Source organism: Motacilla alba, chromosome Z, assembly GCF_015832195.1.
Source record: "Motacilla alba alba isolate MOTALB_02 chromosome Z, Motacilla_alba_V1.0_pri, whole genome shotgun sequence".
NCBI classification, from domain to species: Eukaryota; Metazoa; Chordata; class Aves; order Passeriformes; family Motacillidae; genus Motacilla; species Motacilla alba.
Window position 1 is genome coordinate 17,874,526 of NC_052046.1, and position 25,031 is coordinate 17,899,556.

Below are 25,031 nucleotides of genomic sequence, written 5' to 3' on the forward strand. Positions count from 1 at the left end.
CTAGCTGGCACACTGTTTAGGCTCAAGCATAAAAGGAGCAAGTAGAGAGCAGAACACATTGAATGGTATTATTGAATTAATTCAGGGGATTACAAAAAATTGATCCAGCCTGAGAAAAACTGCTGCCTCAGTGGAGATGTTCAGTTCTGCTCAAGGGTGATCTGACTTCATGACATGCTAATAATTTTTGAACAAGAAAGTCTAATTTCTTCTGCTGCTTTTGCCTAATAGTGGGAGACCTCTGTGCTCTCATAGCACCAAGCTTATGAGTAAGGCTCATTCTCCTCTGTCCATGCTGTACAGATTACAACTAGACCCCCAATGTTACAGTTCACAGCCATCCCTGCTAAAGAAATGGTAACCTCATTCCACAGTATTTCTAAGGTAATTCATGCTTTGCCAATAATTCCCATCTCCTCCTTGGGTCACCAACTCTGTTATCCATAATCCACTCCCCAGGCCACGCCACTGACCTCAGTTATTAGTAGATAGTAGTACATCAACGTATTTTCCACATGTAACAGTGCACTGACACAAAAACAAAGTAAAAAAGAGATATTAAGAAATACCTAGGTTGCAAGATTAAACATTTACAATGTAAGGTACACCAAATTGAGCAGTATTTTGAGCAGCCTTATTTAGCACATGCAGTACAAAATCACAATCTTTAATTGCAAGACGACATATCCTGCTTTTGGTCCAGACACTCAGCCTTCTCTGGCATGGAGAGTCCAGCTGCTCTGAATCCTCACTGAAGATGAAGACCAGATGAGGCTCCTTCTTCTAGCAACAGCCTTATTTACACTGCTTTAGGGGATGTCTAACAGGCCAGACACGCCCTGGTCAGGTCCCCTGTCTTTTGTCTGGTGGGGCCTCTCCAATTGGCTGGTCCAAACCTTGCTTCTTCCAGTTTACGTGAGGATCAGCAAGGTGGTCTGCTGGTGACTACCACCTCTGCCTGATGTCTGAGAGTCCAGTTCCCCAGCCAGACTAAGGAGTGCCCTGACCCAGCCTCTTTGAAGTCAGCAGAGAGGTCAGCTGTTCCTGGGGCAGCAGCTGGAGCTGTGAGCAGCCACAGCATATCAGCAAGCCTCTGATGTGTAAGCTGCTTCAGTCTGGACAGATTTGCATGTGAACTGCAAAAGCATTCTAAATAACCAAGGTTCATCCTCCCTCTGTCTCATAATTGGCTGTGATCCTAGGTGTCTTCTAAGAATGATTCACCAAGTTCTAGTGATTTCTTGTAGCCTGACCTCCCTTCTCAAACAAAAATAGCTGGTTTTACTGAAAAATTCCAGGAAGACTGTAACAGATATACAGTATTGAGGATTAATTAAGTTGGAACAGTCTGTCTGGGAAAGCTGAAAGGGGGAGCATAGGCAGGCATTGTTTCCTAGAGGAGGGTTAGTAAAGTAATTAAGCACATGGTGTGCTAGTAGTCATTTATGATGTCTTCTAAGGAGAGGAACAGCAGCTGATATTGGGATTTTAGGACTGCTATATAAACAGTGGTGATGCATTCTCTCCATTCACATAAGGATTTTTCTAACACCTCATTAATTTATTAAAACTAGATAGCAAATCTTGAATAAAATAATGGCAATGATCCCAGAATAATTAACCACAGATGGCAAAGTGTGTTTAATTAAAAACACACACACAAAACAGGATACCCTTTATTGTTGCTGTTGTCTCTGAATGTGCATGTTGACTAATTAATGATTTTGGGGCATAGTGAGTGTTTATGTCTTCTTGCTATGATTCGCATTTATTTTCAGCAGCTGTTGAAAACTGTTGTTTTTTGTGGTACTGCATAAATAATTTCAGGTACAGGAAACATTAACAGTGAACCATCTGCTTTGGGATACATTAAGATCTCATTTGAAGATGACATTGAATAATCATATTTGCATTTTGATCTTTTAAAAGGAGAACTTATTTTTTAAACCATGATTGCTTTGTTAACATTTAATGTGTTAATATTTTATGTTTTCCTCCCTTACAGAATCAATAGTTTTTCTCTGCAAAACAAAAGGATTCTGTCACTTGGAAGTTATTCAAACTTTCAAGCTTCTCTAAATCATATGAATTCCTCCAATCCCTGGAACATGCGGTAATACACTTAGGAAGATTATGATGGGCAGGTGCAAAAGTTTTTTGAAGTATCCTTATAATCCTAATAATTAAAAAAAAAAAAAAAAAGATGAAGCCATTATAAAAATGCAGTGCCTACTTTTATAGGCCAGATGTTCCCCTTTGTTAGGGTGCAGGATAACCCTCAGGATTTCCAACTCATCTGGGCTTGTTCTCCAATGGATGAAGCCAGTGGGTGTTTCTCCATTGCTGCAGGTGTGGCACAGGATCCAAAGCTTCTGAAAGTCATTCTGTGCAGATTCCAGAGCTGGGAGATATTTATACAGCATGCATGTGGTGTGCACAGCATGCCTGAGTGTTCTGGCACCATGTAAACTGGTGCCTGGCAGGGTTTAAACATTCCAGGGCATGCATTCCCTGTAATCCTGGAGGAAGCAAGTGGCAAGGGTCTCACAGACATGAAGACACAACAACAAGACCAGGTGAAGGTAAAGCTTTTAGCTATGCAGATCATCTGAACACTCCCTTTGTTGCCAGTACACAAAGCCAGTTTGGTAAGTAAGTTAGTTCTTAAGATCCATAGACTGAACAGGCATTTGGAGATTTACATCCCTTTTCACTAAATGCAGAGGAAACCTTGGAAAGCCTGCCAATATCAGACAATTATGCTACGGGTGACTGTAGGCAGAATGGATGTCACCCATCATAGAGAATCTCCCCACCTCTCACCCTTGCTGAGCTCCGCTTTCTATGCGTCTATTGCCCTGGGTGCATATTACTGGTTTTATGCTCTAATGTTCATTCCCAAAATCTCCTTCAGGGAATGGATTTGCTTTCTCAAACCAGCTAGGAGCAAATCTGAGACTCTGGTAACCTCAAGAAAAATGATGCCTGGTGGCATGTCCTCCAACTCACAGACTACTCCAAGAACTGAAGACACAGGCTTCCCTTCTTTGGCATCTGGGGTATCTCTGGTGCCTCAACGCCAGCTGTGCATTTTAACTGTGTATTTTAAATTTATTGTTACTCATGCTTTATGGTGAAACTACCAACAAACATGGTTATAGATAGCTAATAATCACTGAAGCAAACCAGGGTAGCTCTCTCAAGTAACAGGTCTTATTTCTATGAAGAAAATGTGACAACGAATTAGGGCCTAGCAGATCATGTCCTGCAAAACAGTAGCCAGTTCAGAGGAGAGAACTAAATCTGTAGCAATTTCTTTTCATTAAAATGTAAACAAACTCTCCATTAAAGCAAAACATTTGTAAACTCAGAAGATGAAATAATTTCTTGCTGGGTGTTTTAATTGCAAAATACTGTTAAATCACAATGATATACTGTGAATAAAGGTGTTGCTATCAAATTCCATGAATAAATATTAGGGGAAAAATTGTTTATGCTTTCCTCGCAACATCTCCTGGAAAATGTAGTTTTGGAATTTAAGAACCCATACTCTTCTAGTCAGAGAGATTGTGGTTTTAGTGAATGAAAAGTAGAACTTAGAAGACCAGTACCATGCATAGTTTAGCAAACTGATACTGGAAATTACATAGCTGCAATCTTAAAACATCAAAGATTAACCTAAACAAAAGTCACAGAATCACAGAATATTCTGCATCGAAAAAGACTGAAAAGAACCATCCAAGTCCAGCTCTTAGGTGATTAGCCTATGCAAGGATTGAACCCACAACTTTGGCTTTATTAGCACTCAGGTGTTAACCTACTGAGCTACAAATAAAGACAAGTTTTTGGTCACTGAATGCAGGCATAAAGAAAACTGCATCATGGCATGGTAATCTAATCAGTACAGAAGACCTTAGCCTGGAAACCAGTGTATCCAGACATGCTGATTTTATAAACAAACTTGGAAGTCTTATGGTTATAGATTGGTCAATACTCCATTCAGAAGTGATCTACAAAACCCTGCTATGTTTCTAAATTTTTTTGCATGAAAATCAAAAGTGGAAAGCGGTTGTTAAAAAATGCCTTGATATGAGAGCATATATCGCAGAAACCTGATAGCTCTTTCCCATCTTTTCAGCCTTCGCTTGTCATATTTGTCTTCCACTCTTGTAGTTTAAATACTATGTTTTTCATGAGATTTAAGAAAAGGGATAACTTTCTAATACTCTTATTTCTTTCTTGAATTCAATTGTTCCACCTGAACTTTTACTTTAAATGGAAAAAGCCTTTGTTTTTGCAATGAGAGTTAATGACATATAATTTTCTCTGTCTTGCACTTATAAATTATGGTGGTGAGGAAAAAAAATTCTTATTTTGGAAAATGAAGATATGTATAATCATTACCCCCTGCAGCTGAACATTATTTTGGAACAGAAAAAAAAAGGCAAATATTTTCCAGCTATAATAAGTTGTCAAATCTTGAAAAAAATTTTGTTTTGTCAATTTTTTGTTTGCTTTTTTTTTATTTTTTAAATTAATGAGCTCAACTTTAAGTGGTGTCTTTTCAGTGATTCCCATCGCCTTGTAAGAGTGGTCTCCAGCTATGTCAGCTCCTGCTATACCACTGTGCCTGAATTTCCTAGTTTGGTATCATCAGTAAGGGTACCTAGAAAATGCATCCTGAAAAGGCTGCCCAGAGTGCCCAAGATTTTCAGAATCTGTTAAATTATTGATTTATCAAATTCAGATTTGCAGAAGTGTTTCTGGCAATTAGGAGATCTGAAAGGGATGGTCCTGTGTTTAGAGGCTCCAGGTTAGACCACAGCAGGAGAGATCACTCTGTAATTGCTCTGTATTTTAAGCATCTATCTTGCTAATAATATTGTTAATATTATTACTAATATTGCTCAAAATATGGTACTAAAAAGGGTGAATTGTTACTTTGACCTAATGCTCATGCCAGCACTTGGTGCATTTTTTTTCCGCTAAAGGGCTACTAATTTCTGACAAAAATCATAGTAGTAAGACAGAGAAACCCTGTATTTTTTTATCAGCAGCCACAAATATATTAAAATCTGATCTGGCTTATAGTACATCTTTTCAAAAAAAGAATAGAACAAAGATAAAGATAGGAACACAATTCTGAAAATTGAAACAGAAAGATGAGTTTTGTTAGTAAAAAAAAAATAAAAGGGGATGTCTAAGCCTCATTTTCACCAGGCCTGCCAAAATTTAGGACTGAATGAAGTCTGAATGTCTTATTTTGTTTCTCTCATTCCTTTAATGAAGAGACATGAATGATGGCAGCTTGTAAAAGTCTTTTGTCAAAGTGTTTGTCTCCAGAAAATTAAATGGAGAGTAATCTGGTCTGGACTGTTAGGATAGCACTTGGGAGCTAGCATTCCACTTTGGAGGCAGCCCTGAAACCTAGGTAAGATCCTTCCTTCCGGCGGGCTGCAGTGGGCAGAAAGCTTGACTGAAAAAGGACCATGGTGGTGGCATTAAGGATTCAGTTCAACATTAAAATGGGTAGAAGAGCAGGGCTGCAGGATGCCCATGTGTACAAAGAGGAGAGGAAGTAAGGAGTAGGAAGGTGCAGGGTACCTGGGGAGTTGAATTGAGAAACTCAGCAAGATAAAAGGGGCAATATGGTGAGGTGAATCAGAAATGGAAAGACCTGCCTGGGGAGAGAGTGGAGTAGTTGGGACCATGGGGACACTGTACCCTCATGGCATTTTAGCAGTAAGAGTTATAAATGTGAAAAGCCCTGTAGAGAGAGATATGACCTTCCCTGCTTGCCACCAAGGTCATCTGCAAAAGGGTCTGCCAGCCTGTTTATCTGGTAGCTCTGTGGTTCAAGCACAGTAAAAGCAGCAGTCTGTGGAGATGATAAAGCCTACAGTTTGGCTGTGACCATAAAACAGTCAAGATTTTGGATTTAATGTCCAGGATAGGTTTTTTTTGAACTCTGACTTGGAATGTGAAAATAAATATTTATAAATGGATTTCCATTAGAACAGAGATGAACCAGTAGGCTGCATGTTTTGGATTTTGAGCTGGCAAACAGCCTGTTAACTTGCTATTCTTGTCATGTGATTTTTCCTAATAGAGTATCTTGAAAGCAGATTGCATCATCTCCACTCTGCTGTAGTGTAAACTGAGGAGATAACAGAGAAAATGCAGAGGTGCTGAGCTGCTCACAGCTCTGATCTTGTAATAAAGAGTTTGTATTATTATTTATAAAATGACTGATTCATTCAGGGATGCTCTGAACTAATTCTTTTGAAATATGATGCACCATATGTTCAGTGATTCAGTTTCTATCATTTCCACTGAGCTGCCTCAGACATTATATCTGGTTCATTAAAATCTTGAATTCTGCTTCTACTTATATTTTTTGTTGCTTGTCTACATAAATATTCAAAGTAGTACTTTGGAGGCAGCTGTAAGCCAAATTGCTGATAGCAATAATAAGACCATAAGCCACCATCCCTAGGGTTTTCAGACAGGGTGAGTGATCTCTTTTATGTATTTAAAAACTTAACTGATCCAGCTGCCACTGAAGTCAGCAGGAGGCTTTTTCAAAGAGAGCAACAGAGGGCTGAACTCCCTCTTTATGTATAGGTTTTCATAATGCTGGATTTTACCCCTCAAACCAGAAGGGAGCAGGGCACTTTGATTTTGATTGATCAAAACCCTAATGAGAAAGGCTGTTGATTTTGAGGCTGTGTTGCTTGATCTAGCTTTTGTCTGAAACTATCAATCTGTAATCCTTGTTTGAAATAACTTCTCTTCATATCAGGAGCTTGGCTGCGGTACATGTGTAGTTGTGCAAGGTTTTGTTGTGGCTGGGACAGGACTCATCATACATCCTATGTCTTTGGGAGCCAGGAGATAACTTCTACCTTCTCTTTTCATTGCTGGGTATTCATCCTGGAGTGAACAGAGAGCTAGTTTTCCTATAATATATCAGCCACTTGTTATTTAGGGCAACAAATATATAAACACTCTCCCCCCCATTAAAGGTCCTTTGCACATGCCCCAGCATTTTGACCAAGCAGAGAATGTTGTATCTTCTCCCTGGCAAGAAATTTAAAGCCCAAAATATTGTTATTTTATTAAATATACTACTGGCAAACATATGCCCAATATATTTGTGTTGTTTTAGTCAGCCTTTTGTAGCTTAATGGTGATATTTAAATGTCAGAACTGCTTATTTTATTGGAAAATTCTGTCTGTCTATCCTTCCTGGTTTGACTCATAGGTATTAGAAGCAGAAGCACATTGCTAGCTCATTTTTTGTGCCTGTAGCACAAAGCAACTGCAGGAGGAGATAAAGTCCCATCAATTTTTGTGCCGTGAAATTCTGCTCCCAGCCAGTGTGGGAGAGATAATTATGGTGTATATATGGATGTACAAGGAGATAGAATTTCTGTGCAAAGCCAGGCATTAAATGGGATTGGAAAAGACTTTTTGCATGGACATTGGAAGTTATACATCCTGTTTCCACTCTTGGCCCAGCAAAAGCAAACCTCTAAGGGAGAGGAGCTCAGAAAATACCCTGCAGCTGGTTTGGCAGGGCCTGCTGTTGAAGTGGCTTAAGTGGCTTATTGTCCTCAGCTGTCTGCCCTGCTCCATCTTCCAACTGATCTTATACTGTGATTCTGCTCTTGCAGGGGCTGTGGAGTAGGACATGCACTCTCAACTCCAGCCAGGGCAGGGGTACTTGGATTTGCCTCTTAGCAATTCTCTCTGCGTTCCTGCCCAAGGACGAGTAAACTCAGGAGGTGGGCTGCAGACATCAAATGGGTGGGTGGTATTTGAATGACATGTGAGGAAATATGTCATATTGCATGTCCTGAAGGACCAGAGGAGTAAGCGGTTAGGAATTGGTTAGGTAAGCAGTTAGGTTAGGGATTGGCCTGTGAGATGTTATTTTGTGCCAGCAGCCATGAATCACCAAATCCAAGTATGAAGCTTGATCTATGCCATCTATGTGGCTCTCTGGGAAATTCTGTCCCAACAGACCACACAGTGGTTAAGGAAAACAGTTGTTAACATTTTGTGTTCTTAAGTGTGGTTATACAGCACACCATATATTAAAAAGTGTGCTGTTTTGTACTGGTTTCAGCACAGCAATTTAGCTTATGGCTTTGAAGCTGGGAACAATGTCACATGAAACATTAGGCTACAAGTTCCCCTGAGCAGCCCTTGTTCCACCACCCACCACACCCTACTCTGAAGCTGTTTCATTATAATCCCTTGTTACAGCAGCTCCATTCAGCTGTTTGAAGTCTGGGATTGAATTCTGCTATATAAACTTTTTTGCCTGAGGGTGTGTTTTTCCTTCTTCAAAAGGAAGAATAAAGGTTGTAATATTTTAGTGGGCTGTGATTGTTTCTGGTGCAATTTGATGTCAGCGAGACTGTACTTAGGCAGTCTCTGGCATAAAGATGACAGAAAAGTGATACTTGAGATGGCTTTCAAGTTTCAGTGAACAAAAAAAAAAAAAAAAAAAAAAGAAAAAAAAAGAGACAAAAAAAAAAGGAGGTTCTATTAACTGCTTAAATGGAAATTTAACTGCCAGGAATTTGGGCTTATTTCTTGTGAACTAGAGTGGAAGCAGACTAGGTAAATACGTGCATAGGTACACATAGTCCATACAGTAGATGATGTTGATCCTTAGAGATATCAGAGTGGGAGACAATGACACTGCAAGTCACAATTTGCCTTTGTGTCTCCATGCAGGATATAACTCATTAGCAATTTGTTCCTGTTACAGCATATCCTCAGTATCTTACCCACCTTTGTGCTGTAAGGGTGGTGGTGGTGTTTTTGCTTGCTCTCACACAGACAACTGGAGGCAAAAGGTGCAACTTGCCCCTTTACCCCCCATATCTGCCCTTACATTGATAGGAGACAGTACAGAAAGCTCCTTGTTTTATGGGCTGCTTCACAGGCTGGTCCCAAGCTGATTAGGTAGCTCTTGGCTCCTCTTGGTGTTGTCCCATAACTTGTCCTGTCACTCTGGAGAGACTGCACGAGCCTCCCTCTGCAAGGCAGTTCCTCATGTGTGCACCCCATGCAGGCCCTTCAGACTCACTGCTTAAACCTGCTCAAGAACCATCAGCAGCTCACCCAACCACCCATGGCAGGCAAGATAAAGATGGAGCCATGAGCTTGGATCGCACCCATACCATATCTAAAGCATCCTAAACATCCTGCAAGAGGAGAGCTGCTGTCAATAGTGCTAAAATGAAAGTGCAAAATGTTGACTACTTTGGCTCTGGTTTAATTTTACTGAATCTTCCCATCCACAGGATGCTTGGGCAATGTAAACGAAGACCATGAACAACACTAATAAAAATGGATTTGCTCTGGTCTCCTTGTACAGAAATTCTTATGAGTGACTTTGATATTGGATTTTTTTTTTTGTTTTAGTTTTTGTTTGTTTGTTTAATAACATCAAAAAAAAATAGGAAAAAGAACCCCTAAGGGAAAAAAAAAAAAAGACTACAAAAGTACATAGGGGACTACGTTAAGAATTAATGATTGGGCTTACAAAAGCAGTAATTTTATTCAGTCCAGATCTCAGACCCCCAAGTGTGGGACACTTTGGAAGACAGTGTGTGTCTGCAGCTGCATCCTCCAGGTCTGCATGGTTTCAGCTGGCCACCAGTGCAGGGTCCTGGCTGCCAGCTGGCTGCACCACACAGGGATGCACTGCTGTTCCACTTAACACCCCTCTGAGCAGACAATGAAGATTTCACATGTTATATTTTCTGTTTACTCATTCAAACTCATGGTTAGGCAGACACTAAGGGTATTATTATTTCATGATGCTGATCTTCATACATAAATATTAGATCTAAAGAGCAAAATCTGGAAGTGGGGTAAAAAGGTCACTTTGTTTCTTGATCTGTTCCTGTTTCCCTTTGAAGTTATTAGGAATTCTGTCACTATGTTACAGTGGGAATAGGAACAGCTTTTTTAATGATCAAACAAGACTGGCTTTCATATAATTAATTTTTGAGATCTGAAAACATTGTAGAAATAATGAACATGTATGTATGCCAAAGCTGTGTAAATTTCCATATAATGCTTGTAAGAAAAGCATGTATTTGCCATTTTTGTCTAATATTATCACATTATTTCTTGTCTCATGGCAACACATATAGTTAAATGTATCTTCTTGACACACACACTTTGCTGGCTGCAATGGACATCATCTTGAAAAAGGATCTTTTTTTGGTCATGTAATACAAACTACTGAGAGGTGGGATTCACGTGTCCTCTGCTGTTTGGCAGTTTTGCACTGTCTGCACAGCAGTACAATTCTATCGGATGTTTCAGTACAATCCTATTTCAGCAGTACAATCTTATTAATAAGAGACTGGATGTTTCTCTCTAATTGCCAGCTATGGCATGGAGTGTGCTACAGACCTCTGCTGAAGTGAATCCAGGTCAGCTCTGCCTCCAGATTCTGTATGATAGAGGCTGTAGCTGGTTCCTCATGAGGGGAGGATGTGTAACATAAAAGGAAACATATGGGAAAAACCTGACTCACTATTACTTACAATTAAAAAACTGAAACTCTTGGATATTTACAGTTTTAATATTTCTTAGAGTACCTAATTTGTATGCATGGAATAATAGAAAAGGTGGCTCTAAGGGATGGAAGTTTCTCCATGGTAAGAAGGGAAAAAACCAATTTTCTATCCACAGCTCTCCAGAAAATACCTGCACAGTTTTGTCTTCTCTTGGTTAAGAGTCAGTATATTAATCTGTCAAACAAAAGAGAAAGGAAATGTAATACTAGAATGAGTTATAACACAAAGTGGCAAATGTAGCCTACACCCAAAGACACAGCCCCCCCCAGTCTTTGGGAAAGATGGTAGTTAGGTTCAGATACCACAGCTTAGACTAATTTTGTTCTTACCACCCACATCATAGGATTCTGCATATTCATTTCCTGTATTTCTGTTTTCAGTTCTTCTGATTATAAAGACCTTTTAAAATTGAATTTTATTACAATATATCACAGCAGTACCATTCACTTGATGACAGGTTTTTAAAAATAACTTACTAATTTTTTTTCTGATCAAAGAGCCGCCACAGGAAATTTGATAAAGAACCAGAGACTTCATTCCCTGGAGTCAGTAGCACATTAATATTTTTCATATATGTATTTGCTGTCATCAGCCACAATTCTGTTTCAGATCAAGAGTAAGGGAGCCTTTTTTAATATGGGAGGGCAAGCTTAAAACAGGTACCATTTGTCTTGCTTTAAATCATCCTGGTTTTTAAAAAACCTTAAAGCTTTTCGTTTTTTGTATGACCAGAAAATATTCACTTCATCTCCATGTTCAAAGTGATGAACTCTGGAAAAAACAAATTATCATACGGTGCTAATTCTCTATAAGCAATAACATTTCCAGCAGTCAGCTGGCTTAAATTAAGGCATTATTAAGCTTTCATCTGTAGAAAATGATATGTGCACAGCTTTGAAAATGTAGAATAAAGCCAGCAGTTTATTTTTCTTGACTATAAATGCCTTTCTTGTATGCCTATATGTGATGATTTTTTTAGATACAATGAGATTAAAAGAGGAGAAAGGCTTGGGGTGCCTGCTTAGGCCTATCAGTGTTCACTGACTGTTCCCAACACAGTGCCAGGCACCCAAAGTGGCCTTTGGGGCAGGAAGTGCACCCCTGGGTGTGTGAATTAGTAGAGCACTGTCAGTCTGAAGCCTTTTGCAGTAGGGCAATTATTGTGCTGGGATTTACAAGCTCCCAGCTCTGGCTTTAAAGGAAAATTGTTTTGGGAAATAAATTCTTGTAGTGGTGGGATTTGACTCTAGTGATTTTTTTGAGGATTTTTCAGATGTAGGGCTGAAACTGAATCAGACTCCTTAATGTTTTTCTTCAGCTTAGTGAGGTTGAAAATGCCCCAAGAATTATGCTCTGCTCTCTCTTGAAATAATTCCAACATATGAACATTAAAGAACGGAGACTTGATTGTTTATTAGATGTACATTTGTTAGACAAATGTGGATGCATGAAGAACTGTTGTTACACTGCACCACTTTAAGGAGAGGTCTCATTCTTCACGTCTGCCCTCGAGCAACAGTGTGGGGTTATCTGTGCCAAAATGAAATTTATAGCTACATGCTATAAAAAAATTGCACCTGTCTTTGGTGTGCCAGCACAGGCCATACAACACTGCTGGTACTCATGAGCTGCTCTTCTGGGCTAATGGTGTCACAGAGGTGAAGCTGCAGCTCTGTCGGGTACCTCTGCTATGCCAGCATTTCCCTCTGTTTTCATTAATACAATGTGTCACCCATTACTGCCTTTGGGGGAAACAGAGAAGGCAAAAAAACTGCTGTCACAGCAGATGCACTCTGATCTGGCTCCAAGGGGGAACAGGGTGCTTCCACTGACTCTTCTTGCCTCAGATTTGGGTGTGAGTGGTGGTGGAGTGTCTCAGCCAGGGCCTGTGACCTGCTTCTCCTCAAGTGCTTGGACCTCTGCAAGTCAGCACACTCTGAGCACTGTAGCTACGAAACTGCCTTGTCTGGCATTTCCACACATCTCTGCTCTCCATGAGCATCCCATGCACCCCATCAGTGGTTCTTTTCAGGCAAGTGAAGCAAAAAAGTAACAAATGTGTGACTTTGCCTCATTTTAACAAAACCTCTTTATGAAATGCAATATGAAGATCGTGAGAACTTGTGTGGCCACACATGCAGTGACTTGCAGCTCTTGAGCTGTACATTGGCACCTGATTCTGAAAAGGAAAGAGAATCTCTACAGGGGCAGGACACTAGAAAGACAGAGCCACACTGCAGTCAGTGTGAGTCACTGCAGTCAGTGGGAGCCTTGGGTTTATAACAAGAAGGAATTGCTGAGGGGGTTGCAGCACTTGTGCTTCATTAGTCATCAGTTCAGCAAAGTACAGGGACAGGTGGGTTCAGCTGGAGCCAGGCTACTGCTGAACTTACCTCCTTTTCTGGTGCTCCCACAGTTCTTTAGTTTGAAATTCTTCATGATTTGATTTATTCTGTTTATTCCCTTAAATGCTTTAGACATTATGTCTCAATTTATGTTGGGAAATCTTTCTCTGTTTGTTTCCTGGGATCATAAACTGATTTAAATTATTTTAATCTTGCAGTGACCTATGTAGATTTATGTTCACATAGACAAATGCGATTGAGACTCTTTCCTTTGGAACGAGTGCTATGATTCAATTTTTGTATTCTACCTTATTTTCTTTAAAAACTAGATCTCCAAGATGACATAATTCTTCATCATATCTATGTGCATGTTTGGAGAGGGATATAAAGACAATTTGCATTAAAAGATGTATTAGTAGAGATGAGTGACATGCTCTCCATACTCACAGCAGATCTGGGTTTTCTGCTTTCCTTCTGCCTCTGCTATCAAAATTTGCTATAATCACACCTTTTTTTACATTTGTAGGCTGGCAGTGATAGGAAGAGTATAGGAAATTGCCTATTTTCAGTGACTCTTTATGGTTCTGTGGCTACGTGGTGTCATAACTATTGTCACAACAGTGAATTTGAAAAGGTGAGACTGTAACCAGAGTTCAGAACTTTTCCAAAATGGTGATTTTAAAGGATGACTCTCTTTTGCTAGATTTGATATGCATGTTGTAGCTTGGCATTATATTAACACTCTGGATGCCTGGTGCCTCTTCAGGTTCAGTATCATGACATGGATTAAGTCCTTTGTAGCAGTGGGGCTTTAAACCTGTTTTGCACTAGGTTTCTATAACTCAACACTGAAGCTTTGGGTTTGATTTTTTTAGAAACATTTCAGAGCACATTCAGACACGAGCAAGTGCATTTCCCCACCACTGATGTGAGGCAAGGGCTAAGTTTTTGTGGGAAACGTGTAGAGCAGCCTACTATTTTACAGGCAAAAAAATTTCTGGCACTTAAGTGTGGAATTTTCTAATGTGGTTCTTGTTGTGATTAACCCCATCTCTTCCTTCCCACCTGGAGCTGGCCATATTTGTAGCTGTTTGGTAATGGAGAGATCTACTTGGAATGATCAAAAGAGCCAGAGATTGTCCAGGCTGCTAAGCACATCTTGCAGCAGTGCATCCAAAGGCATGAAACAGCTCCCAGCCCCCTCTCCTCTCTCACCATAAGTACAGACATGGCTATTTGTCACCAATAAATAATGGAGACCCTGAGCTATTGTGTGGCTCTGAGGGCATGTAGCAGCGTGTACAGCTCACATCTGTACAGCTCTTTTCTACTTCCTGGAGCAGGTTGGTACTGCTGGTTGTGGGGAGCAGTACCTATCTCCAAATCCTGCCTGGACACTGGTGAGAATGATGATCTTTGGAACAGGTCAGAGTGTTTTCACAGAAGCCCTGAGGTTGGTGAAGGTGAATGAAATATGCATGTGAAATCACTAGCAGAAAGAGAAAAACAAGGGTTAATGAAATGAAGAGGTTAATCACTACAGGGCATTGTAGAGGTAAGTTCATTCAAAGAATTTGATAACAAGGAGGCAAAGAATAAATTAAAGCCTGAATATATGGTAAAGAGATGAGGAGAAACTGGAGGGGTGCCACAAAACATGCTGATAAAGAAAACAACAGAATAATGGGAAGCAGGAATTCAGCCTTTAAGTTAAATATCCTGTCAGATCACTGGGTTCAAAAGGCAGATACAGAACAGAGTTTGTTGTCATTAGAAGCAAACCTAAGAGCTGTGCCAGGACTTGGCAGCCAGTGGTACTACACTGCCATCTCACACACAGACTGTTTGGATGGGTGCCTGGGTGCAGATGACCCATGGGACACCAAGGAAAACTGAAGTCACTTTATTTTTCCTGGGATGGGGTGAGCTGAAGTGTTCTCACAATCCCACAGAAAGTGAATCAATGTCTTCTGTGCATTTTGAGTGTAGAATCCTGGTCCTTCTCAAAACATCTTCTTTTAAGAAAATACCTTTGTCCAGATTCGAGTTAATATACTTATAACAAACCATTAAGGGATTTAAAAAACCCTATTTGCTGGAGAACAACTTAGATGACGTCAAAGGAGAAAAATACCAAGTGGTTGTGTTAACAGTGTCAGCAGCTGTCTGAGTGGCTTTTACATGCAGTAAGAAATAATATCTAGAAGCATATTTTTAGGGCTTGATTCTGTGCCATGATAGAAATAATCTTCCATTATTCAGGTGAGCTGGTGGACATAGAGATATTGATTTCCAAATGTTGATTAGAAGTAGTCTTCTGTGTGGTGTTGCCTGGAAAAAAAGGGTATTATTATTATTATTATTATTATTATTATTATTATTATTATTATTAATAATAATAATAATAATAATAATAATATTCTTATATGTCTTTTAAAACACCAATTATATGCAAGGCAAATATGGTCAGATGATTATCAATTATTCTTTAACCATTTGTGTAGAAAACTCCTCAAGGTTTGAAGGTTTTTTTTCCTCAGCTTCAGTATATTAGTCTTCAGCATGATTTACGATCTTGAAGGTTAAACACTATTTGTGCTCAATGCAGAATTTCCATGATGAAGTAAAATAAAATGCAGGGTAAAGAATTTTGCCTAATATATTTTTTTAAAGTAGTTTTAAAGCAATGAAAAAAATAAAGCAGCAGCAACAACAATGCCATGAATACTAACAACAACAATAACAACAGCAATAATAATAAAGTGAAGAGTGAAAAAGGAGAAGATAAAAGAACAGGAAAATTTGAATAAAAACTGAACAGGAGCAATAGAAGGGAGATATTCTTTCTGAATGTTGCAGGTTGTTTTTACCACATGTAGCTGGTGTGAACAATGTTTTATGTATAGGCATCCATACAGTTTTTATGGGTTAGTGTTCCTTCTCTCACTCAGAATGCCATCTATTCATATATGCCATATATTCTTATTTCTGAAGAATATGTAACTATTCAGGAACAATTCTTTACTTTGTAAGAAAGATGCAAATGGATCACCCTTCCTCTCCCCTAAATTTGAGAACATGCTGTGAAATTATATTATAAAATCTGATGTGGATCAGTCACAATAGTTCATCTAGATTAAAGACCTCATTTGTAAAACTGGTATTTTAAAAGGTTTGAAAGCTAGTAAAAAATAAATTACTTATAAAAACTATTTTCGAAAGATTTAATGACAAAAGTTGTTGAAACACCTAATTTCTACACTTAATTTAATTTCTAGGCCAACTTTCTATCACAGCCATATTGGTATAGTATTTGCAACACTTTTGTCACAAAAGGGAAGCTGTTATGCTCATTTCACTGAGTTTCCCCTTAGTGCCTTCAAGGAAGAACAAAGACAATGTTTCTTGTCTAGAGCTATGAAACAAACTGTGGTGAAGCAGCGGGGTTTCTCACACTGCAATTCCCACTGCCAGAGAACTTTCCTGAGAGGGATTTTGTTCTAAGTAAGGGGACCATATATTTGGCAATAGAAGGGCAGATTTGATTCATCTTCATAATGGCTAAAATTTTTACTCTGGTTGCTGTTCAATGGTTTTCATGGCCCAGCTCTTTCTTGTGGGCCCCATCAATACTTGCCTGGATTATCATGAATGCAGAGTTTGGATAAACCTAGAGGCAGAACTGATGTGTCACTTTTGCAGGTATGCTAGGGGAAAGTGCTTCAGTGAGAACTGAGAAGGGTATGGTTTACACTACACATTTTTCTAGTCAGGCACTTATAGCATCTTCTACGGCACCAGCTGTGGTACCAAAGTGGCTTTGTAACTAGCTACAAGTATTAGGACAACTAGAATCACAAATATAGGCTGCCTGACTTTTTCTATGCATCTAGGTGTAAACTGAAATGCAGACTGAGAACACAGAAGCTGTTTTGAAAGACAATTTTGTTTCCTATGTGCTTCCCCCACTGCCTCTCCCTGCTGCCTGCTTGGTGAGAGACTGCGTGGTAAAGAAGAGCTATGCAGGGCAGGGACCTGGTTCTCTGTCCCTGCTGCTGTTGCCCGCTCACTAAAGACTGGGAAACCTGCTGCCTTTGCAGAAGAGAGAGGCACATGGTTCTCCTCTTCCTCAGGAGCTCCAGCCAGAGTGGCAGCTGCCAGCTTGGGGTCCACAGGATCTGTGGGGTGGGAGATGCACTGTGCAGGTCACCTACCTGTCCTTCTGCCTCTGTGGCCATGCTGCTGGGACAGCTGGGTCCCTCCTGGGGGCTAGTGTGGGGGTCCTGCAAGAGCCTTGGGTCAAAGGGCTTGACCAAGATGAGTGAGCAGTCAGGTATTCCCAGTTCTGTGACGGTCTTTCTCACTGTTGTTTACCCGTTGAGAAAATTCTTGGTCATTGTGCCTGGGATCCTCCATCTGTGGGAGCTAGCACATGTGAGACTCAGCTGCCCTGACACAGCAGCAAGCCTGGCTCCAGCCCTCAGATGTCTCCGTGTGGTCCTGTGCTACCAATGGCCTCTCTCTCCTACCCCATCCATCCTCTGTCTTGGCTGGAAGTAGAGGTTTGCCTTCTCCTGCATAGACATGTCCAATTTCTTGTGGAGACAGCAGCAGAAGCCAGATACCAATTCAGCTGTAGGCTGCTCAGTGAGACAGCCTGACAGGCTTTAGCATCTCTTATGTTCTGTTCATGGGTAGAGGCTTTTCAGCTTTGCTGTATTTACTCCTCATTTTCTAGCTTTACCCTTTGGAGAACTAAGAGAAGTGCAAACACAAAATATGGTGTCTTAAGGAGAATTAAGATACATGTAAAACTTTAGAGAGCAGAAAACGTCAAGCTTGGCTACTAATATTTTACAACAGGTGATATGCCTAAAGACTCAAGGGGTTTAGGCAGTATACAGGGCATTATAAAGGGATCCTACTAATCAGGTCAAACTAACAGGATAACATTTGGAAAAGCAAAACTACAAGGCAAAATATCTACCCCTTTAATACCTTATCTCTGCACCCAAGTGAGCCCATGGGATCACAGTCTATTGTACATGCAGACAGTCAAATGAGCAAGAAGGCTTTGTTGACAAGTAATTGTTTTCCAGAGCAAACTCATACTTATTTAAGGCCTATTTATGCCTCCTTTCAATTTTCTGGAAACATATTCACATCTCTTAAAACTACACTATTTGTTTTCATCATTTCCTGAGGGGAATTATAGGTTCATATGCTCTAATTCAGCTGTGCCTAATGTTGGTACCTCTGCAGTGCCCCAGGTTCCACTGTAGTGTGCCACCTTTCTTCATAAACTCCTGGTGGGAGTTCCAATCATTCACATATATTAACATAATAATTCGCATCACAGATACTTTTCCTTAGGAGCTTGTTAGTTACTGCAAGAGAGCTGGAGTGATTACATTTCCTGAATCAGTTGCTTGTTTTCCTGTTCGTTATGGAAATGCATTTTTATTAGCCCCCCCTATAGAGCAAACCTCAAGATTGTTGCTGCTTTTGAGCCAACCTTGATTTGTGAGGTTGTCCTCACTCATGAGCTAATATGGTTAGCAATGAATCTTCCTTTAGCTCTAAGTGTTTGTTTAAGGCATTTCCTGAGGGTAGGACATAATAGCAATCCCTAACAAGCTAATTTGATTATTATATGGACCATAAATCAGGTTTTAAATTGATTCAGCAATGAACAATATGAGGCTTTATCATTTGGGATCCTCATGTGTTGTAACTCCTCCATACACCAGTAACTAATTGTTATTCATTATTGCCACCAAAATTAGGATGCACTAGCTATGGTTCAGCAATGAGAAAAAATTTCCTTTGCTGATTTTAATTTGTGGATGTTGCTCTATTTCCCAGCTCTGAATGATGTAATGGCTAGACTGGAGGACATGGGTATGAAATTAAGTCTGTTTCTACTTGGAGCAGAACATATGCAACATATGATGTTACTGACTGTGGCTGTGAATCTAAAGAGGGAGATTTTTCAACATTTGATTTTGCTTTTTGTTCATGCTGTTACCAGCTAAGCCCTAAGAGGGTGTAATGCAGCTGCCTCTTCTCTCTGCTGCAGTGGAAGACACATGATGATGGGGTCTGCTAGACACAGTTTATTTATGATAGGTAATTTTGTACTCATGTTAGTTTTGCCCCCTCAACTAGGTGTTACAGATCCTGGCCATGAACTAGTTATACAGTGGTACTGGGAACAAATAAAGAACTTTATTACAGCTTCTGGATTTTGTTGTGGTAACATGTGCCACTGGGTTTAGCTCAAGTTAACCTTGCAAATTCTGTGAGTCTGAAAAGAGTCTGCAAAAGGGTGAAACACTTGAAATTTTCCTTCTGCTTCTTTCTCTTTGATTTTTTAGGGTGTGAAGTCTAGTGCAGCAGGATCCAATCCTGTTACTACTACTGCTTCATGCTATTGCCTTTAAGGTACAATGTGGTGGTCTTTTCTGCACCCTGTCACAGGCAGGGTTGCACCCTGTCACAGGCAGGGTAGGCTGATGAGGTGGATTACATGATGGTGTACCTCTGCAGTTCCCAGTCTCATCACTTTCCTACTCATCACATGGATGAGTAGATGGGGATGGAAGTGTGCCTGTATCACAGGGCACATGCCAGATGGTGTTTCCCTGAGGGCAAGGCCACAGGGCATTTGTATAAGAGTTGGTGTAGTTTGGGTGGGTGGCTTTTCCTGCTGACCTGACCTCACCACCCTACCTCTATCCCTGTAGCTACTGGATCACATGAACCTGCTGAGAGCAGAAATGGGGTTGAAAGCAACCAAGCTTAACCTGATGTAGATGTATTGTACAGTGACTTGGCATCTTGTCTGTAGACATGGGTCTGCAGCTGCAGACCTGAGTACTGCTCTTCTGTAGTGTGAGTGTCATCTCTGCTAAAAATGGCACTGACTCATCTCCAGAAAGCTGTCTTGTATTCCTTTCCCTGACTGCATGAAGTATGTACAAGAGTGAAGGTCCCTTTAGTCCAGGGTCCTGTCTCCCATGTTCGCCCTTGGTGAGTACTCAGATTAATAAGGAGCTGGTCATGTACTGAATATTGAAGCTCTCCAGCCTCCTTCTGCATTCAAGAGGAATAGGCAAGAGTTTGCACAGATATAAGTTGCTACTTTTTTTATCTTCTCAGTTGTGTAGTTCTCACACAGATATATTTCACTAAAATAGCAAGGAAACATTTACCAGAAGATGCACCTCCACAGGCTGATTTCCCTTCTCAGCTTTTATTTTAACCTCTGTTTTATTTGAGCCTCTCAGTTGCAAAGCTGAAGGACATGATCTCTTTTCAATAGATTCCCAGTGGGTATTAGTCAGCAGAGTTCTGTGGGAGCAGTTTGTGCTAGCTGGGAGTTTGTCCCTGGGAATTATAAATGTGGTGGAGCTTCAAGGCCTGTACAAATTTACAAGAGGAGTTTCTCCTTTCACAAGTGATGCATTAGATTGCTCAGGTCAGCTTCACTGCTATTACTACAGATAAAAATAATCAACTTAATCTGATTAGGACCAGTGTGATGTGCACCTCTACAATTGTACTGTGCTGATGTCTGTGCTCAGTGACTATCAGAGAAGAGCAAAGTGAGTACAGATAAGATGCTGCTTCTATGCTGCTGTTGTCTTGCTGTTGCAAAGGCTTTGCAATCTGTATCCTCTGAAAGCAGTGTCCATAATTAATTTAAATGGTACTTATATGCTATGAACTTTTTTTACTCTAGACAGCCTTGGATATTTTAAAGCTTTGTGCATTACTGGTTTGTTTTTTGTTTTTTTTACACATTTCTAGCAGTTGTTTTGGAATTCAGTTGCTCACAGCTTTTAATAGCATGGTGGAGCAGATCCTCAGGTGACAGAATTCTGCATAGTTTTTACTAAAGCAGTGAAATTGTACTGACCTATGCAAGCTGAGTATCTGACCTTCTAGAGCAAAGGAAAGATATAAAGATGTTCTTGCAGGATGCTGGCAGGACACCACATGCCTGAGTGGTCCTGGCCGTCCACAGCCCCTGCTGGCGCGGTGGGTCTGTTTAGCTGGAGGTAAGGGGAGTTGGCAGCCATGGTGGCTTAAAAAGGGCAGAGAACTCCCATTAGGGAGCAACAAGAAGGTGATTTTTTTGTAGGTGACTGTAGGTGGTTTACTGCTGCCTTTATCCTGGCAGCTATGCATACCATTAGAAACCAGCAGCAACAAGTCAATAGCTTCAGTAAGATTGGTGTTTTCCATTCCTGTCTTAAGCCTTTTTACTACATCTCACATACAGTAACCTTCATTTGAAATGTTACAAGACTTTCCAAACTTGAGTGAAGAGAACTCTGATCTGACTCTGAAGTTGATTCTGCTTTGAGCAGGGCATGGGGAGCACAATCTCCAGAGGTCCCTACCAACCACTACCTACACTGCTCCATTTCAGTGGAACACTGAAAACCACACAGCCAGTGAAGCAGCAGCAGGTTTCCTGCCTCTGCAGAAATTTTGTAAAATACAGAGAATATTGGTCTGTTTTCTGTTAGATGAATCTGTTCAGCTGACTTTAAAGCAGACAGTGTTAGCACCTTGATGAAATTAGATTTTATAAAGCAGAAGACTTCAGCTGAAATGTTCAGGGACAGAAGTCATAATCTGTAGGGAAAAAATACCCAGAGGAAATGCTCAGGGGCAGACAAGAATAGTGGATTTTGTCCTGTCACCCACCTATAATCTCTAAGACCCAGGAATTGTCTTGGATTCCAGGTACCTCAGTTGATCAATCAGGGAGAAAGTTTTCATATTATTTTTATAATGTTTTCACTTTCGCCTTTCTTAAGATTTTTTAAAATCTCACAAAGTGAAATTATACATTCATTCTACAATGAAAAGGTGTCCTGGATCTGCTGACTTTAACTTTATGATGCAAGTTCAGGTAAAAGGATTTAATAGATGATATAACACCATAGCCATCACAGATTTTGTCTAGTTCACTTGTTTCAGCTTATTTCAGACCAACTGTAGTGAGCTGTTGGCAGCATGATGTAACCCCATTTACTGTAACCCTTTGTGCCTGATCCGTCAGCCAGTTGTTCACTCATGAGGATGTATTTATCTAGATGTATTTTTCCCTTAGTTTCTAAGCAATTTGGTTTGCATGGTACTGCATGTTATCTCCTCTGTTTGAAATAGTATCATACTGAAACTTGTCATAGAAGTTGCCAACTTGGAAGCACATAAAAAAAAAAAAGAAAAATAAAAGGGGATGGAGTTTTGCTTTGATCTCTTTGGCCAGACATGGTATACTGCCTGAGAGGGAATTTGCACTCTTATTTTCACATTTGAGATCCCACTGCTCCAAAGTCCAAATATCTTTGTGGCCTTTTGATAGTGTGAAATAGAGTTCTGGTATGGAATGAGCAATGTAATATTTGAATGGCATGGTCTCTTCCTATATAGTGGTAAATAGTGCCTATCAAAAGCACTAGTTTGTTTTACTGATTGGTTTGCATAATCATGCAGCATTCCAGATTAGTCCAAATTACCTTTGAACTTCTTAGAGCTGCAAAATTAGCCTAGATAATCTTGAAAGAATAAATCACCCTTAAGGTTTCCAGTAGTTTCTGGTTAGACTTGTATGACTCCATGTAGTGGTTTTCTTTGAGCACTGTCATGAAATTCCCAAATCAAAGGCATATGAAAATGAGTAATAATTTATTAAAATAATAAAATTGGGTAAGTGCTGACTGCACCTGAAAATGGTGCACATCCACAAAGGGTTCTTGTCCGAGGAGATAGCTTAGGTTGTTGGAGGACATGTCTTCTGCCTGGGGAGAGGATGGGAGAAGTGCTATCACCCAGTAGAAGGTGGTCAACTCCTACAGCACATGGTGGTACCTCGCCAGTAAAGGGTGCATAAGCTTTGTAATGATGTCCTCCTACTGATAGTGACCTTATTTTGATACATCTCAATTTTGTATCTCTTCCTGAGTGTAGTCTATGACAAATTGATTTATGTTGTCTTTTGTGAAAAGATGGTGTGTTTCTACTTATCTACCAGGTTTCAGACAGGTTGCTTGTGACATAAAACACATACACTCATTACCTGTCCATGCTTTGAAAGAAAATAAAGACAGGGTCAGGTTTTGATACTGCTTGTGAAATGGAAATAAAAGAACTGGTGACGTGCAGCTGTCTTACGTGAGGACAGGTGCCTGCACCCATATCTGCAGTTCAGTAATGAATCACATGATGATATCTTTATCGATGACCTGGATAAGGACATCAAGGGCATCATCAGTCTGTTTACAGATGACACCAGTTTGGGTGGGAGTGCTGATCTGCTGGAGGGCAGAAAGGCTCTGCAGAGGGATCTGGACAGGCTGGATCATGGGTACAAGGCGAGTGGTGTGAGGTTCAACAAGGCCAAGAGCTGCATTCTAACCAGGAGTCACAACAACAACTCCAGGCAGTGCCACAGGCTGGGGCAGAGTGGCTGGAAAGGGACCTGGGGGTGCTGGTGACAGCAGCTGAACATGAGCCAGGGTGTGCCCAGGTGGCCAAGAAGGCCAATGGCATCCTGGCCTGGATCAGCAATGGTGTGGCCAGCAGGAGCAGGGCAGGGATTGTCCCCCTGTGCTGGGCACTGGTGAGGCCACACCTCGAGTGCTGTGTCCAGCTCTGGGCCCTCACTGCAGGAAGGACACTGAGGAGCTGGAGAGAGTGCAGAGAAGGGCAATGGAGCTGGGGCAGGGTCTGGAGCACAGGTCCTGTGAGGAGCAGCTGAGGGAGCAGGGGGTGTTTATCCTAGAGAAAAGGAGGCTCGGGAGAGATCTGTCACCCTTTACAACTGCCTGAAAGGAGGTTGTGGCCAGGAGGGGGTTGGCCTCTTCTCCAAGATAACAAGTGATAGGACAAGGGGAATTGGCCTCCAGTTGCACCAAGGGAAGTTTCTACTGGATGTTCAGAGAAAATGATTTGCTGAAAGAATGATTGAACATTGGAATGCACTGCCTAGGGAAGCGGATGAGTCTCTATCCCTGGAAGAGTTCAAAACACATGTGTATGTGGTGCTTTCATGATATGGTTTAGTGGAATGGTAGTATTTGGCCAAACTTGGACTTGATTTTAGAGGTCTTTTCAAATTTTAATGTTTCTGAGATTCTGTGATCTTTGGCCATCAACAGGTTAATGCTGTCAGCGATGCCTTGCTACAGCTCCAAAGAGCACTTGCTTGGGCTGCTGGGGAAACAGCCTGTGCTGCATCATGTATATAACCTCAAAGACTGTGGGCTGGCATTACTAGAAAAATCCAGATTATTCTCTTGTGAAAATGAGAGTCAGATTTGGTGTCTGCAATTAGATTATCGAGGCTGCCAAGACAGCCCTTCAAATATTTGTGAAAGTATAAATTGCAAAATATTTCCAGGGTGACTGGGGAATTCTCCCTGGATGTCCTCTCTGAGTTTTTTTAGGTGAAGGAAATTTTGCATCTCGGCTTTTGCAAAGTGTTGTCTCAGTGTGGTTGCACTTTGTCCTGATCTCAGAACCCAAAACTCTAATATTGCCAGACCCTTGTAGAAGTGGTAGTAGGAACCATAATTACCAACATTTGTGTTCTGTTTGAGCTTTCTTATGTTTGGCAGCTCCTTCCAGACATCGTTATCTAATCACTTTTTATGAAGGTCTCAGGAGTTGTTTTCAGCTGGATTTATTTTTGGATGAAGGCAACATTTTTTTTAAAGAAGTATCTTTGATGAAATAAATGATGGAAAGGAACTGTGAAAAGCTGCAATTCAGTCAAGATATTCACTTATGGCAGAAGTTGTGATAGCAGCTTGATGGAGTTAAGGTTTTTCTGTTCAGCGCACAAGCAGGTATTTTCATGTCAAGCACAAAAATAAATTATTATTCTATTTTATTAGTAATGACGATATTTCTATTTTTATGTTCAAATAAATATAATGTAGAAAATAATTTGTTTCTAAATACAGATGACAAAAATAACATACTCTTAATTCAGATATGGAATGCATGGTTTAATTGTTTATGTATTTTTGGTTTTGTGTTAGTGGTTTTGGCAGTA